This window comes from Orycteropus afer, unplaced genomic scaffold (genome assembly GCF_000298275.1).
Source record: "Orycteropus afer afer isolate SDZICR_OR568_19922 unplaced genomic scaffold, OryAfe1.0 scaffold00174, whole genome shotgun sequence".
NCBI classification, from domain to species: domain Eukaryota; kingdom Metazoa; phylum Chordata; class Mammalia; order Tubulidentata; family Orycteropodidae; genus Orycteropus; species Orycteropus afer.
The window spans coordinates 4112984-4127601 of NW_006921761.1; positions in this window are offsets into that span (position 1 = coordinate 4112984).

Below are 14618 nucleotides of genomic sequence, written 5' to 3' on the forward strand. Positions count from 1 at the left end.
TCTGTATGCACAGGAAGACAGCTCAGGAGGCAGGAGTGTATGGAGGGATGGACACTGGGAAGAGGTAACTATGGGGAGGAAGTGGGAGGGAAGCTGTTGCATTGTGGTAAACTGTGGTCAATGTCATGAGACAAAGTGTATGTGAACTGCTGTATGGAAAGTGAATTTGCTCTGTAAACCGTCACTCAAATCACAAAGAAAAAAAGAAAGTGACTGACTGAATATTCGATGGAAAAAAGGAATTTTTAAAAATGTGATCCTGGTTGTGTGGTTGTGTTTTAACCCTCCCCTCTGGAGACACACACTGAGGCGTTCACAGATGAAGACGTGCTTCACAACAAGCAGGAGGAGGAAGCTGGCTGGAGTCGTTGAGGAAACAAGACTGGCCACGAGCAGGGACTGCTGAGCTGAGGGACAGAGCACTGCGTTCATCGCACTCATCTGTCTGCTTGAAATTCTCCGTGATTAAAAAAAGGTTAAAAAACAAAACACTGGCAGTAATGTCGAGGGACGAGATTTTAAGCGATCTTGTTTCTTGTCGTCTGTCTAACCTCAGTCCTTTCCACACTCGGAGCTTGTTTCCACTGGGCCTGGGGGAGCATCTGCACAGGGGGATGACAGCTCCCCGCAGGAAGGCACCGGGAAGAAAGGACACGGGGAAGAAAGGGCACGGGAAGAACGGACACGGGAAGAAAGGACACGGGGAAGAAAGGACAGGGGGAAGAAAAGACAGGGGGGAAAAGGAGGAAGTGGGAGGGAGCTGTTACTTCGTGAGGACTGCAATCAACATCACAAAACAAAATGTGTGCCGACTGTTGAATGGGAATGGAATTTGCTCTGCAAACTTTCACCCAAATCACAACAAAAAGTAAATAAAAAAAGAAGGAGCCCTGTGATGGCGGGGACCGTCTGTGTGTGTCCCCTTCACTACTGTAACCCCACTGAACCTAACGGTGTTAAAAAACAATATTTCTTTTAAAAAATATGTAAATGTCAGTAAATTCAGGGACTGGGCTATTATCTTTGTTCAGCATCATCAATGTGTCCCCATCTCTCTCTGAATAAAATCAGGGTCACAGATTTTAATCTTAAATGTGAGAAATGATTTGGGGCATAAATGGATCTTTGTAGGTCATAAAAAAACATCAGCACGCCTGCAGGATTAACATGTAAAAAAGATTATGCTAATGCCCGTGAAGTGGTCAGATACCCTGGCCAAACACTAAGAACTAAAGGCCATTCAAATCTTTTTTGAAAAAAAAAAAAACAGGAATATTATCAAGGCGTATAAACTGACACAAGTTTGGAAAGCTGTTTTTTCATTACCAACACAGAAATTTTGATCTCACATGTGTGTGTATAAATGCATACCCTACAAAAATACCTATCAGAGGATGGGACCAAAAGACATGGACAAGAATGCTCAGAGCAGAAGTATGAATGATAGCCTAAGATGGAAAAAAACAAATGTGTAGCAAAGGTTTATAAACTATGGTCTAGTCATGCAATGGAGTAGTACGTAGCAACAAAAATGGATGAATTACTGCTACGTCAAGGAGAAGCATCTCACAAACATGTTTATTTAAAAATAAAAAAAAAAAAAGCCCCAAAGGATACATAGTGTAGAAGTCCACTTATGAAAAGTTTAAAAACAGGTAAAACTAGGCTATGTTACTGGATTCAGTGCTTACCTTTGGGAACGAAGGAAGGGACAATGGTTAGGAGGAAGGATCAGGTGGGCTTCCAAGGGTGGTGTTGACCTGGGTAGTGGGCACATGAGTATGCTCACTTTATGATACTTCAGAGAACCACACACTTAAGATTCATGCATTTTTCTGTATATATGTTTTAACTAACTAAAACTAACTGCCGTTGAGTCAGATCCAACTCACAGCGACTCCTCCTTGGGTTTCTGAGGCTGTAACCCTATAGAAGTAGATTGCCCAAACTTCCTTCTGAGGAGTGGCTATATGTTTTAGGTCAATTAAAAAGTTTAAAAAAAAAAAACGTGGAACAAAATTCAGAATCACAAAAAGACCAGGCTTACTGCTCTGATAGAGATTGGTGAAACTCCCAAGACTGTGGTCCCAAATCATCCTTCCAGCCTGGAACGGAACTCATTCCCATGGCTTCCTGGCAAACAACAGACAGGTCCACAGAGTGGAACAATTACCCCAGGAAGGTGCACTCCTTCGAACACCCAACTGTGGGAGCCCAGAGGGCAGCATTTGTGCAGGAAGAGAGCTCAGAGGGCAGGATGCACAGGAAAGAAGGACACGGGGGCAGGGAGGAGGCGGGGAGAGTGTTACCACATTGTGGGGATTGCAGTCAATGTCACGAAACAAAATGTGTGGGGACTGTTGACTGGAAAAGGAATTTGCTCTGTAAACTTTCACCCACATCACAATTTAAAAAAAGCCCTTACAAATAGCAAGTAGGTCCATGTGAACTAATTTGAAGAGAGCTCCGTGTGTGTGCTTGTGTGTGTGTGTGCAGTTGTTGTGAGGTGCCACCGAGTCAGTTCCAACTCACAGAATAAATAAATAAATAGTTCTTCAAAGCAGACAAATAGCAAATTTAATAAAAAAGAAAACAGCTCATTGGAAATTTTGCTGCTTCTTTAAGATGCTTGCTTTAAGACTGGTACACCGTGGGATCCGCAGCCTATACGATTATGAGACCAGAAGAACTAGATGGTGCCCGGCTACCACTGTCAACCACTCAGAGGGGGATCTGTGTAGGAGATCCCGGATAGAGAGGGAGAACACTGTGGAACAAAACTCAAACTCATTTGAAAAAAAAAGAGGGGGGCATCAGGTTTGCTGGTCCAATAGAGCCTGGTGGAACCACTGAGACTATGCCCCCTAGCTGCCCCTTGTGTCTGGAATTGAACCCATTCCTGTGGCTTCCAGGCAAACAAAACAGAGGCATATGAGTTGAACATGTACCTGAGGTAGACACACTCCTTGGAGAGAACAATCATGGAAGAATAGAAGGGCTATGTGTGCACAGGGAGACAGCTCAGGGGACAGTAGTGCATGGAGGGATGGACACAGGGAAGAGGTAACTATCGGGAGGAAGTGGGAGGGGAGTTGTTGCATTGGGGTAAACTGTGGTCAGTGTCATGAGACAAAGCGTATGTGAACTGCTATATGGAAAGTGAATTTGCTCTGTAAACTTTCACCCAAATCACAATTTTTTTAAAAAAGATGCTTGCTTTGAAAGTTAAAAATAGTTTAACTTATTTACCATATGCCATTAATCCCAAGTCAGACCTCATAACCCTCCTGGATGACTTCGGTTCCCTGAGCCGTCCACACGATTCAGTGCTCAGCTACTAACCAAAAGGCTGGTGGTTCCAATCTACTGCGAGCACCTCAGAGGGAAGGCCTGCCGACCTACTGCAGCAAGGTCCCAGCAGAGCACCCCGGGGCGCGGTCCTCCCCCACGATCCACGGCTGGCCCTGAGCAGAGACTGGGCAGGCGGCAGCAGCAGGAGTTTACAGAAGGAGGCGTTTTCAAGCCGATCTAGATCCCTCCGCTCTTATCTGTTAGATAGACTGACATCATAAACAGCTACAGAGAAGGGACTCAGCAAACATTTACCAATGACACACAGCCCAAACCTTCAACAAACTCACACAGCACAGTCGGAAACACACAGTGCAGGTAAAGCAGGAAAAAAGTGCACAACGTCAAAGGTTCCAAGGAGATCAACCCGCAGAAACCTGACTGAGAAGCTAAGGACTCATGTACTGTTAGGAGGACAACAGCTCACAACAGCCGTCAGAAAGGAAATGCGTCCTCTCTGCCCTCCCGCTGCCTGGCTCAGACAGGCACTAGCTTCCTGATGCAGCACTAAGTGAAGGGAACCCTGCGGCCACTCTGCTTGTAGAAGCAGGGACTCCAGAAGCGCGGCGACGGAAAGCCAGCGGCCAGGATCCGCTGAGGCAGAGGCCGACAGCTGCGCAGCAGGGAATTCCTTAACTCAGCTCCTCCAGCCGTGGTCTTTGTGTCTCCCATCACATGACTGGGGGCGGACCACGCAAATGTAAGGAGCTTGTGGTCCAGCAACGGGATTGGGCAGCTTGCTGACAATGTAAGCACACGGAACCCTTGCCAGGGTGGGACTATGCAAATGAGGTATATGGACTCCCAACGTGGGGACTGCTCAGTGTTGCCACCTGCCAGAAGGCTGGCAGTTCAAACCCACCAGCCACTCCTCGGAAGGAAGATGGGGCAATCTACTTCCATAGTGATGCTGCCTCGGAAACCCAAGGAGGGGTCGCTATGAGTCGGTCCGACTGGACAGCACATAACAACAACAACAGGTTTAGAATGAGCCCCCCCCCCCCCAGACAGACAGGGGGAAACCCGACTACCATCAAGAAAGAAGAGCCAGGAGCAGAGCGTGTCCTTTGGATTCAAGAGCCCTGCACTGAACTTCCTCAACCCAGGACACAGAGGTGCGCCGGACCCTTCGCTGAGACAGCAAGAGATGGAAGGAAGCAGCAGACCCAGCACAGAGGGGTGGGCTTCCCGGCACAGACCGAGACAGCTGAGTGCCTTCCGGCAGAAGACTAGCTGGCAGAATGGGGTGCCTCTCTGGGCACCGACTGGCCAAGCACTTGGCTGAGCAGGGCAGAGGCCACGAAGCCACAGGGCCAAGAGGCCAAGGCCAGAGAGAGGTGTGCCTGCAGTGAGGCTGAGAAGAGGCTGTCCTGATGGGTGAACTGTCTCCTGAGTTGTTTCTGACCCTGAATTGTAACCTGTTACTTCCCTAATAAACCCCATAATCATGAGTATTGTCTGTGAGTTCTGTGTGGTCACTGCAATGAATTATGGGACCCGACAAAGAAGTAGTGAGTGCCATGGAGGGACAGCCAGTATCAGAATTGGTAAAGAGGTTGTAGGGCAGCATGTCTGAGCTCCAGCTCACAGGACTCGGCCTTGGGCTGATCCTTCTTGCCGTTTGTGAAGTTAGAGGAGGTCAGACTCTGTCCCCACGCCCTTTTGACAGTAATGCTGGAGAAAAATGAGATGAAAAGAAAGTATTTGAGCAATCTACACTTGGGCATGAACATTCTAACAGCATGACCATCTCTACTTCCCACAGTGGCAGTAAACCAAAATAGACATTGAAGGTCTTCCTGGGTTAGACTCAACACATAATGTCTTTAAAAAAAAAAAGAAAAAAAAACCCACTGCCATCAAGTGGATTCTGGCTCAGAGCAACCCCCACTGGGTTTCTAGGGCTGTAAATCTTTACGGAAGTAGATTGACTCATCTCTCACCTGCAGAGCAGCAGGTGGATTTGAACCACCAACCCTCTGGTTAGCAGCCTAATGTTTTACCAACTAGGCCGCCAGAGCTCCTTTACACAATGTCTTAGTTGTTGTTATGTGCCATCGAGTCGCACCCGACTCATAGTGACCCCCCCCTTGGGTTTCCGAGGCAGTATCACTACGAAAGTCGATTGCCCCAACCTCTTTCTGAGGAGTGGCTGGTGGTTTGAACCGCCAGCCTTCTGGTTAGCAGTCAAGTGCCTTAGGCACTATGCTACCAGAGCCCTATAAATACCTGAGCTGTCAGAACTTGCCTTCTAAGTTACCGTGTAGTTGGCTCAGACCCATGGCCATCCCATGGACAACAGAATGAACCCCTGCCCAGCCCCGCACCAGCCTCAGAGTCCTTGCTGTGCTTGATCCCATCGTGGCAGCCACAGTGTCGGTCCATCTCGCTGAGGGTCTCGATGAGTGATGATTAATGACAATTAGCTCTTCTAAGGCAAGCAGTTGAGTCGTTCTCGCCACCAGCGCTCTGTTCTAAAAATATCAGTAATCTAATATTCTTGCAACTTCTCTGTACACTCAGATTTTCTTAAAATAAATATTAAAAACCTTAACATATATAAACAAATAAAAATACAAGTAATCCATGTTCAACATAGAAAAAAATACATGAACACCATCGGCCATCTGGTCTGATAGAGCCTGGTGGAACTCCTGAGACTATGGTCCCTAGCTGCCCTTCAGGTCTGGAACTGAACCCACTCCTGTGGCTTCCAGCCAAACAAAACACAGGCATGTGAGGTGAACCTTTACCTGAGGTAGACACACTCCCTGGAGAGAACAATCATGGGAGAAAGAAGGGCTGTGTGTGCACAAGGAGACAGCTCAGGGAGCAGGAGTGCATGGAGGGATGGACACAGGGAAGAGGTAACTGTGGGGAGGAAGTGGGAGGAGAGCTGTTGCATTGGGGTAAATTGTATTCAGTGTCATGAGACAAAGTGTATGTGAACTGCTGTATGGAAAGTGAATTTACTCTGCAAACTTTCACCCAAACCACAATAAAATAAATAAATAAACAAACAAACATGGGTCAAATTTACAAGACCAGAAGTCTTTGGTCTTATAGGTAGGCATAAAACATGCCCTGTGGGTGAAGGACTGACTGGGCACTAATAGAGGATACTGAGGGATTCATTTTTGCTGGGTGGGTCCAGTTGAGAGTAACTATTACGTCAGAGACAACAGCGAGAAGGAAACCGTACAGAAAGTCCAGGTGGGAAGCCGGCGGGTGACTCCCAAACACACAATAAAACCCATTTACATCGATGTTCTTTGTAACATTTCTGTAAGGACAAAAAGCGTAGTGCCCAAGGCACTGAACTGCTAACCAGAAGGCTGGCGGTTCAAACCCACCAGCCACTCCTCGGAAGGAAGATGGGGCAATCTACTTCCTTAGTGATACTGCCTTGGAAACCCAAGGAGGGGTCGCTATGAGTCAGGTCCGACTCGATGGCAGTGGGTTTGCCAACTGGTTAAATTACATACACTCACATAAAGAATAGCATGTAATCATGACAAAGAAAGACATGATGAAAAATAGTCTATGACATGTCATTAAGTTTTGTCTGTTTTAAGATGAATAACACTGTGTACATTTAACTGTGGAATCTACATATTCATATGCAATAAAAATTTCTAGAAAGTGATACAAAAATCAGTAAAGAATAGTTACCTTTGGGAAAGAATAAGGAATTGGGACGGAAGAACATTTTCCTTTTCTTTTTCACCCTGAACTGCTCGATGCCTTACTTTCCATACAAACTAATATCATAATATGAACAAAACTAAGCAACAAAGCCATGAATAAAAACATTAACAATGCTTTTATTATTTTCCCTTTTATACTTTTCTGCATTTAGATTTTTCTAAAATTAACATTTATATTGTGACATTTAGCAAAGTATTACCACATACGGCTTTTAAAATTCCAAAGATACTGTTTTTAATTTTTTAAAATAAATCAAGGGTGGCCACTTCAAACTAGTTTCAAAGTGTGTGTATGGGGGGGGGGGAATCCACAGAGCAAGTATTTAGCTAAGTACTATTGTAAACACTGCAGGAATTACAAATATTACAGAAAGGCCCAGCTCTCAATGTGCTTCTCATCTGTTTGGAGAAACTCATCATACACAAGAAAACAACAAAAGTCAAAGAAAATCCTTGATTTTGTTCATGGGATTGCTTATGGTGTCCTGGCACCTGTGGAAGCAAAAATACCAGTCTTACAAGAAAGCGCAGTCCTGGTGGTGCTGTGGTTAAAGCACTTGGCTGCTGACCAAAAGGCCGGTGGTTCAAACCCACGAGCAGCTCCACGGGAGAAAGACGTGGCAGTTAGCGTCCCCGAAGGTTTACAGTCTTCACACTCTACGGGGCTGTTCCACCCTGTGCTCCAGGGTCGCTATGGGTCGGAATTGACTTAATGGCATGGGTATAGTATGGTATGGAGAATGGGGCAATCTACTTCCGTAGTGATACTGCCTGGGAAGCCCACGGAGGGGTCGCTAGGAGTCGGATCCAACTCGACAGCACATAACAACAACAACAACATGGTATGGTATGAGGAAGCTGTTCCCAAATATTTAAAGAAGGTCTACAGGAATTCTGTAAAAGAGCGGTTTCTTGAGATTCTTCAAGTGTGACCTCCCGCCCAACTAGAACATCCCTTTTACCACACCCTTGCCCCTTACTCAGTCTCTGTCCTGATTCAAAAACTTCACTTCCCAGTGACTCATTACATCTGGTCAGAACAACCCCAACTGTTAAAGTTCTTCAGCCCGTTAAGCTCTAATCTAATGTCCTGCCATTTCCGGTCACTGCTCCTTGGTCCCAGGCCCGGGAACCACAGACAAGAGGACCTGTCTCCAGGTAACTGTTCTCCAAGGCGTCTGCATCTACAATCAGGATACGCTCCCTCCTAGAGCTTCTCAGACCTAGAGCTCTCAAGTCCCTCACGTCGTTCCCACATGCTTCGTTACTCTAACAGCCTCCTCTCAACAGTCTCGTTTTCAGTTCATCTTGGCAGGAAACCCTGAACACCAAATTCCCGCTCAGAGCTGACCCCAGCTGCCAGCGCCTCCTCTGTCCGAGCGACCATCAGTACAGTAGGCAGAGCTGCTAGGGTTCAGAGGACAAAGCCATTCCTGCGGACTCAGGGACGGAAGGGAGTTTTCAACAAAGACCATACGGTGCAAGCTGGGAAAGGAGAATATACTTCAGACGCAGAAAACACAGGAGCAGCATTCAGGGGTGGAAGTGCAGGATGCGCAGATGCAGGAAGGAACTAAGTTAGTGCTGGAGCGAAGCGTGCGAGCGAGGGTGTGCGAGAGCACAGCCGGGAAGGAGGGCAGGAGACAGAGCATGGCCTCTGCAACCTGAAGGCAGTATGGTACGATCAAGGCTTCCCACCAGGGAACTGACTGCTTGATTGCGAGGTCTGAGGACGATTAAACCAACAACAAGGAGCTCCGGTGGCTCAGTGCCTATAGCATCTGGCTGCTCACCAGAAGGTCAGCAGTTCAAACCCACCAGCTGCTCCACAGAAGGGAGATGGGGCAATCCACTTCCCTAAAGATTTACAGCCTTGGAAACCCAGTGGCGGGTCGCTATGAGTCAGAACTGACTCAACGACAGCGAATAAATCAATAACAGTTTCCACGTCAAATTACTTACTGTTTGAACTTGTCTACGTGGGCAAAGCTTCTAGTTCAGTGCTACTCCAACACTAATGGAAATGGAGCTTTTATAGGTGATCACTATACAGGCTGCTTTCAGAATATAAGTGTACCATTCTTCCCGCCAGAAACAACGCAAAAAATGTGACATCAGAGAGATTTATTGGTATCCATCTCTCTACGTTTTTTTGCAGGAGGAACAGTTTATAGACAAGGCAGCTGCTTGTTTCCGTAATGAATCACCTTTAGGATCCCGGAAGGTAATCATCTGCTGGCCTTCTTCCCCAGGTTCCAAAGATAAGAACCGAGGTCCTGCTGAGAGGGAATGAGGTTCACTAGCAGTTTCTAGACAACAAACGCTGCCTAATGCTAAAACCAAAACCAAACCCACTGCCATCAAGTTGATTCCAACTCATAGCGACCCCCATTGGGTTTACGAGGCAGTGAATCTTTACAGAAGTAGACTGCCCAACCTTCCTTCCGAGGAGTGGCTGGTGGGTTTGAACCACCAGCCTTCTGGTTAGCAGTCAAATGCCTTAGGCACTGCACCCCCAGAGCTCCCTTGCCTAATGCCAGAACCCATGAAAACCATAGCAGCTCTTCTCTGAGGTTCTTTAAATTCAGTGAAGTAGGAATTTCCGGTTTCTGTGGGTTCCTGCCTAAGGAGCCTGTAAGGACTGTAATACTCTGTGGCAACAGAGAATTAACCCGCTGTCCAAGAGCCCCTGTAAAGCCCCACGGCTCCCAAATCTGCTTCTCACCAGCCAGGATCTAAAGGAATGAATAGCTGCCGAGCTGCCGAGAGAAAACGTCTTACTAAAAGCAAAGCAACATCCTTATTAATGAGAAATCAACCATCAAGAAGGAGCATTCTGTGTGTCTCATAATCCCCAGAAATCATAAAACCCATTTCGGGTTAATACAGATTTAACAAAAGGGAGGAAGACAGTAAACCCAAGCAGTTCGCGTTTGCCAGCAGCTGGGCAACACTGAACTCAGAGAGCTCAGGCTCAACAACGCTTCTAATCCCTCAGGCCAAAGGAAACCCTGGACCCCACGCAGGGAAAGGCCCCGGCTCCCGCGGACCACCTTACTCCACCTGGATCTACACAGAAGGATGGGCTGTGACTTGAATTTCCTACATCAAATTCAAGCGGTAACTCACACCTGGCTTTCACTGACGTGACCTCTAAAATCACGATCCCTGCATTCATTCAACGCCCGCACTGAGCCTCTACTGTGTCGGGTGCTGGGAATACAAACGCCAGTGAGAAACGGCCGCCACCCCACGGAGCTTAGGCCATGCACCTTGCTCAGCCTGAATTAATCCCAAAGCTCTTGCCTTAACATAGACGGGCCAAGTGTCCTCAGCGAAAAGCAATAAAGGCCCTTCGCCTTGAGCTACTCTGATGGAAGTTTGGGGCAAAAAAAACAAAGATAAACACCTTCCTATATACCACAATGCACATCATAATAAAAAAAAAAAAAAAAAAAAAAAAGCCGACCTCTTATGCTTTGCTCGGAAAGGGGAGAAGCCAACACACTTCCCAGGTCGAATATGAGAATCATCTGAGCCTTTACTACAGGCTCGGGTTCCGGGAAAGGCTCAGGGGACAGGACAAGCAAGGGAGAGGTGCAAGCCGAAGGAGGCAGCGGAAGAAAGGGATGTGGCAGCTGTGCGCGACGCGTTCGGAGCGACGGGAGAACGTGGGGCTGCAGGAGCTCTCGGTGGCGGGAGGGGAGGGCGGGCAGCACCGGGCTGCCCACTACTGGCAGACCCCGTGCGCGCTCTGCAGGCTCCTCCACTCTCAGGCGAGGAGAGCCCCAGCGCCGCAGAATAGGAAGTGGGCCTGCCAGCCAACAACGCTCTCCCGCGGCCACCGGAATGGAAAAGTAACAGTCCCCCGCAGGAGCGTGGAGAAAAATAAGAACGGGTGGAGGGAACTCTTAACGCCTATAAATGAACGTGAATCTTCCTCCCGAGCAAGGGTGGGACGCGAAGTTTCAGAGAGTGGTAACCCGACACCCACGGGGAGCGTCCCAGCACCGCCGTCGGCGCACTCACCGCGCACGCACAGCAGCGACATGGCCGAGGTGCCGGCGAGCCTGCGCCGCGCCGCCGCACCGGGCCGCTCCCTTCGCGCTCAGCAGGTGCCGCGGCTGCTCCCGCTCTGGGCTCCACCGCTCCGGCCGCTCTTCATGGCCCCGGTCGCAGGCAGCGTCCCGCCGCTCCTCGGGCCCGCCCCAATTCTCACTGTCTGTGCGAGCTACGGGGAGCGCAGAGTACCGGCCGGCTGGCAGGGGACTGGGCGCGGCACCGCGACGCCATCGCTGGGAGGCAGCAGGAGCAGCGGGAACTCCCTCCAGCCACTCCACCGGGGATCCGCGCTAGCGCCTGGGCGGAGCCAACCTGGCGCGCCCCGCCCCCCAGCCAATCAGCTCACGCCTAGTCCACCGACCCCGCCCCTCCAAGCACGTAGGAGGCGGGGTCCCCTTCCGCTTTCCTCTTGGAAGAGGCAGAAGGCAGCTCCGCCCACTGAAACGGTTTAAAGCTGAGAGGTGAGGGAATGGAAGGCCTCTGTTCCTCCCATGTGGGCGGGGCTTCCATCCAGGAACGGATTCTTTTCATTGAAGAATTTCCACTGGACTTCCTTGAAGAGCCTAGCCCTTTCAGCTGACAGGGACCAAACCAAACCAAACACATTGTCTGTGGAATTGATTCCAACTCATAGCCACCCTACAGGACAGAGTTGAACAACGCAGTATATATATAGTTTTTAATTGTGATTTGGGTGAAAGTTTACAGAGCAAAGACACTTTCCATTCAGCAGCTTACATACACTTTATTTCATGACATTGGCTGCAATTTCCCACAATGCAACAGGCCCCCTCCTTCTTTCTTCCTGCCCATAGTTACCCTCTTCCCTGTGTCCTTCCCTCTCATGCACTCCTTCCCCGAGCTGTCTCCCTGTGCATACATAGTCCTTCTGTTCTCCCATGACTGACCTCCCCAAGGAGTGTATCTACCTAATGTAAATGTTCAGCTCATATGCCTGTCTTTTGTTTGGCTGGACGCCACAGGTGTGGGTTCAGTTCCAGACTGAAGGGCAGCTAGGGGCCATAGTCTCAATGGTTCCATCAGGCTGCATCAGACCAGCAAAGCTGGTCCCCTTTTTTTTTCTTTTTAATTATTTTGAGTTTTGTTCCACATTGTTCTCACACTCTATCCAATATCTCCTACATAGATCCCCCTCCAAGTAGTTGACTGGTAGCCAGGCACCATCTAGTTCTTCTGGTCTCATAGTCATATAGGCTGAGGATTGCATGGTGTACCAGTCCCTTGGATTAATTATCCCTGTGTCTGGTTTTCTTCATTCTTCTTTGCTCTGGACAAGGAGAGACCCAGCAGTTGCATCTAGATGGGCACTTGCAAGCTTTTAAGATCCTAGTCACTACTCACCAAAGTAGGATGTGGAACAATGTTTTCCAATAGGGTTTCAAAGGTTACAATAGCAGACTGCCACATCTTTCTCCCACACTTGCTGGTAATGCTTCAAGCTATAGGTTAAACCACAGGGCAAACAAAAGAACAAAAAGCTGCTACACAGGCCATTCCAACTCAAAGCGACCCCACAGGGCAAAGTAAGTTTTAATTAGCAACAATTGTTGTTGTTATGTGCCTTCGAGTCAGACCCAACTCATAGCAACCCCTCCCTGGGTTTCCGAGGCAGTATCACTACGAAGTATACTGCCCAACCTTCCTTCCAAGGACTGGCTGGTGGGTTTGAACCTCCAGCCTTCTAGTTAGCAGTCAAGTGCCTTAGGCACTCCGCTACCAGAGCTCCCAATTAGCAACTAAGTTAAAAAAAAAAAAAAAAAATCTAAGTAGGTATAAAGTATAAAACCCGGAGCCCTCTGGTTCTCATAGAGAACTTGGTATACAGGACTCAAAAAATAAAACCCACTGCCGTTGAGTGGATTCCAACTCATAGCGACCCCCATTGGGTTTCCGAGGCATACAGAAGTAGATTGCCCAGTCTTGCTTCCATGGACTGGCTGTTGGGTTTGAACCACCAACCTTCTGGTTAACAGTCAGGTGTCTTATGCACTGTGCTACTAGAGCTCCTTAACCTGGTATTGTTGTTGTTGTTATGTGCCGTCGAGTCGGACCTAACTCATAGCAACCCCTCCTTGGGTTTCCGAGGCGGTATCACTACAGAAGTAGGATTGCCCAACCTTACTTCCAAGGAGTGGCTGGAGGGTTTGAACCGCCAACCTTCTGGTTAGTAGCTAACCCTAACCCTAACCTGGTATATAAACCAAAAAAACAAACTCACTGCCCTCGAGTTGATTCCAACTTACAGTGTCCTCCACTGAGTTTCCAGGGCTATAAATCTTTACAGAAGCAGACTGCCTCATCTCTCCTCTGTGGAGCAGCTAGTGGGTTTGAACCATCCACCTTCTGATTAGCAGCCAAATGCCTTAACCACTACACCAGCAGAGCCCCTCAGTATGTAGGAAGCACTCAGTAAATAGTTAGTGAATGAAGAATGGACGGCAAGGGGTATTTTAAACAGAGGACTTCCGGCAAGGTCATGTGTGCACATGTCAGGAATCGGAAAGGGGCAGAGCAGAAAGCAGGATGGCGTGTGGTATGAAGCACAGACCCCAAGCCCTGCAGTGCTGAGTTAACTGGCTTAGGGACAGCGTTCACATGCTCTACTTTTGAGAGCTCCCAGATGGTCCTCATGTGCAGCCAAGCTTGAGCACCACTCCACTAGGCGCCTTCCAAGGTCTCATAGCCCAGGTCATGTGTCAGTGTTTGCAAGCTGTTGACAACATAGGATTCTGCCCGCCAAACCCAAGGAAGGCTTGTCTGTCTGACTGGGTCTATGTCCTCCCAAAGCAAGCCTCATTACCCTCAGATACCTGTCACAGAACAGGTCCTGTGAGAGAGTTACACTCCAAATGCCACGGCCAGGAGCCTGCAGAAGTAAGGAAGGTGGGATCCTCCCAGAACTGGGGTAATTCCCCAAGGAAGACTTCAAGCGGGATAACTCAGCCAGCCTAGTCAAGAGAGATGCCTCACCCTAAGAGCATGGGCATTCCCTGGGATACCAGCAGCTGGAGAACCCAGCTGTTTAGCCCAGCTGTGCTACACCATGAGAATCAGGAACTGAAAAGGAGCCAAACTTCTGGGTTCTGGGACTGAGTGATTCTGCGGACAACAAAAAGCAGAGCTTTCATGGAACCAGGGATCCTAGAGAACACAGAAGCCGTTCCATGAAGGGGGGAAGCTTTCCCTCACTTGGAAATGCCCTGATAGAAGCGTGAGGAGCATGGGCTTGGGGGCCAGGCAGGTTCACCTCATGTGTTACCTGTTAAACCAAACACCACCATCAAGTCGTTTCTCACTCACTGTGACCCTACAGGACAGAGTAAAACTGCCACAGAGGGTTTCAACGCTGTGAATTCTTAGTGGAAGCAGACTGCCTCATCCTTCTCCAGCAGAGCAGCTGGTGGGTTCAAACTGCTGACCTTTTGGTTAGCACCCCAATGTTCTAACCACAGCACCACTGGAGCTCCCTGTATTCTC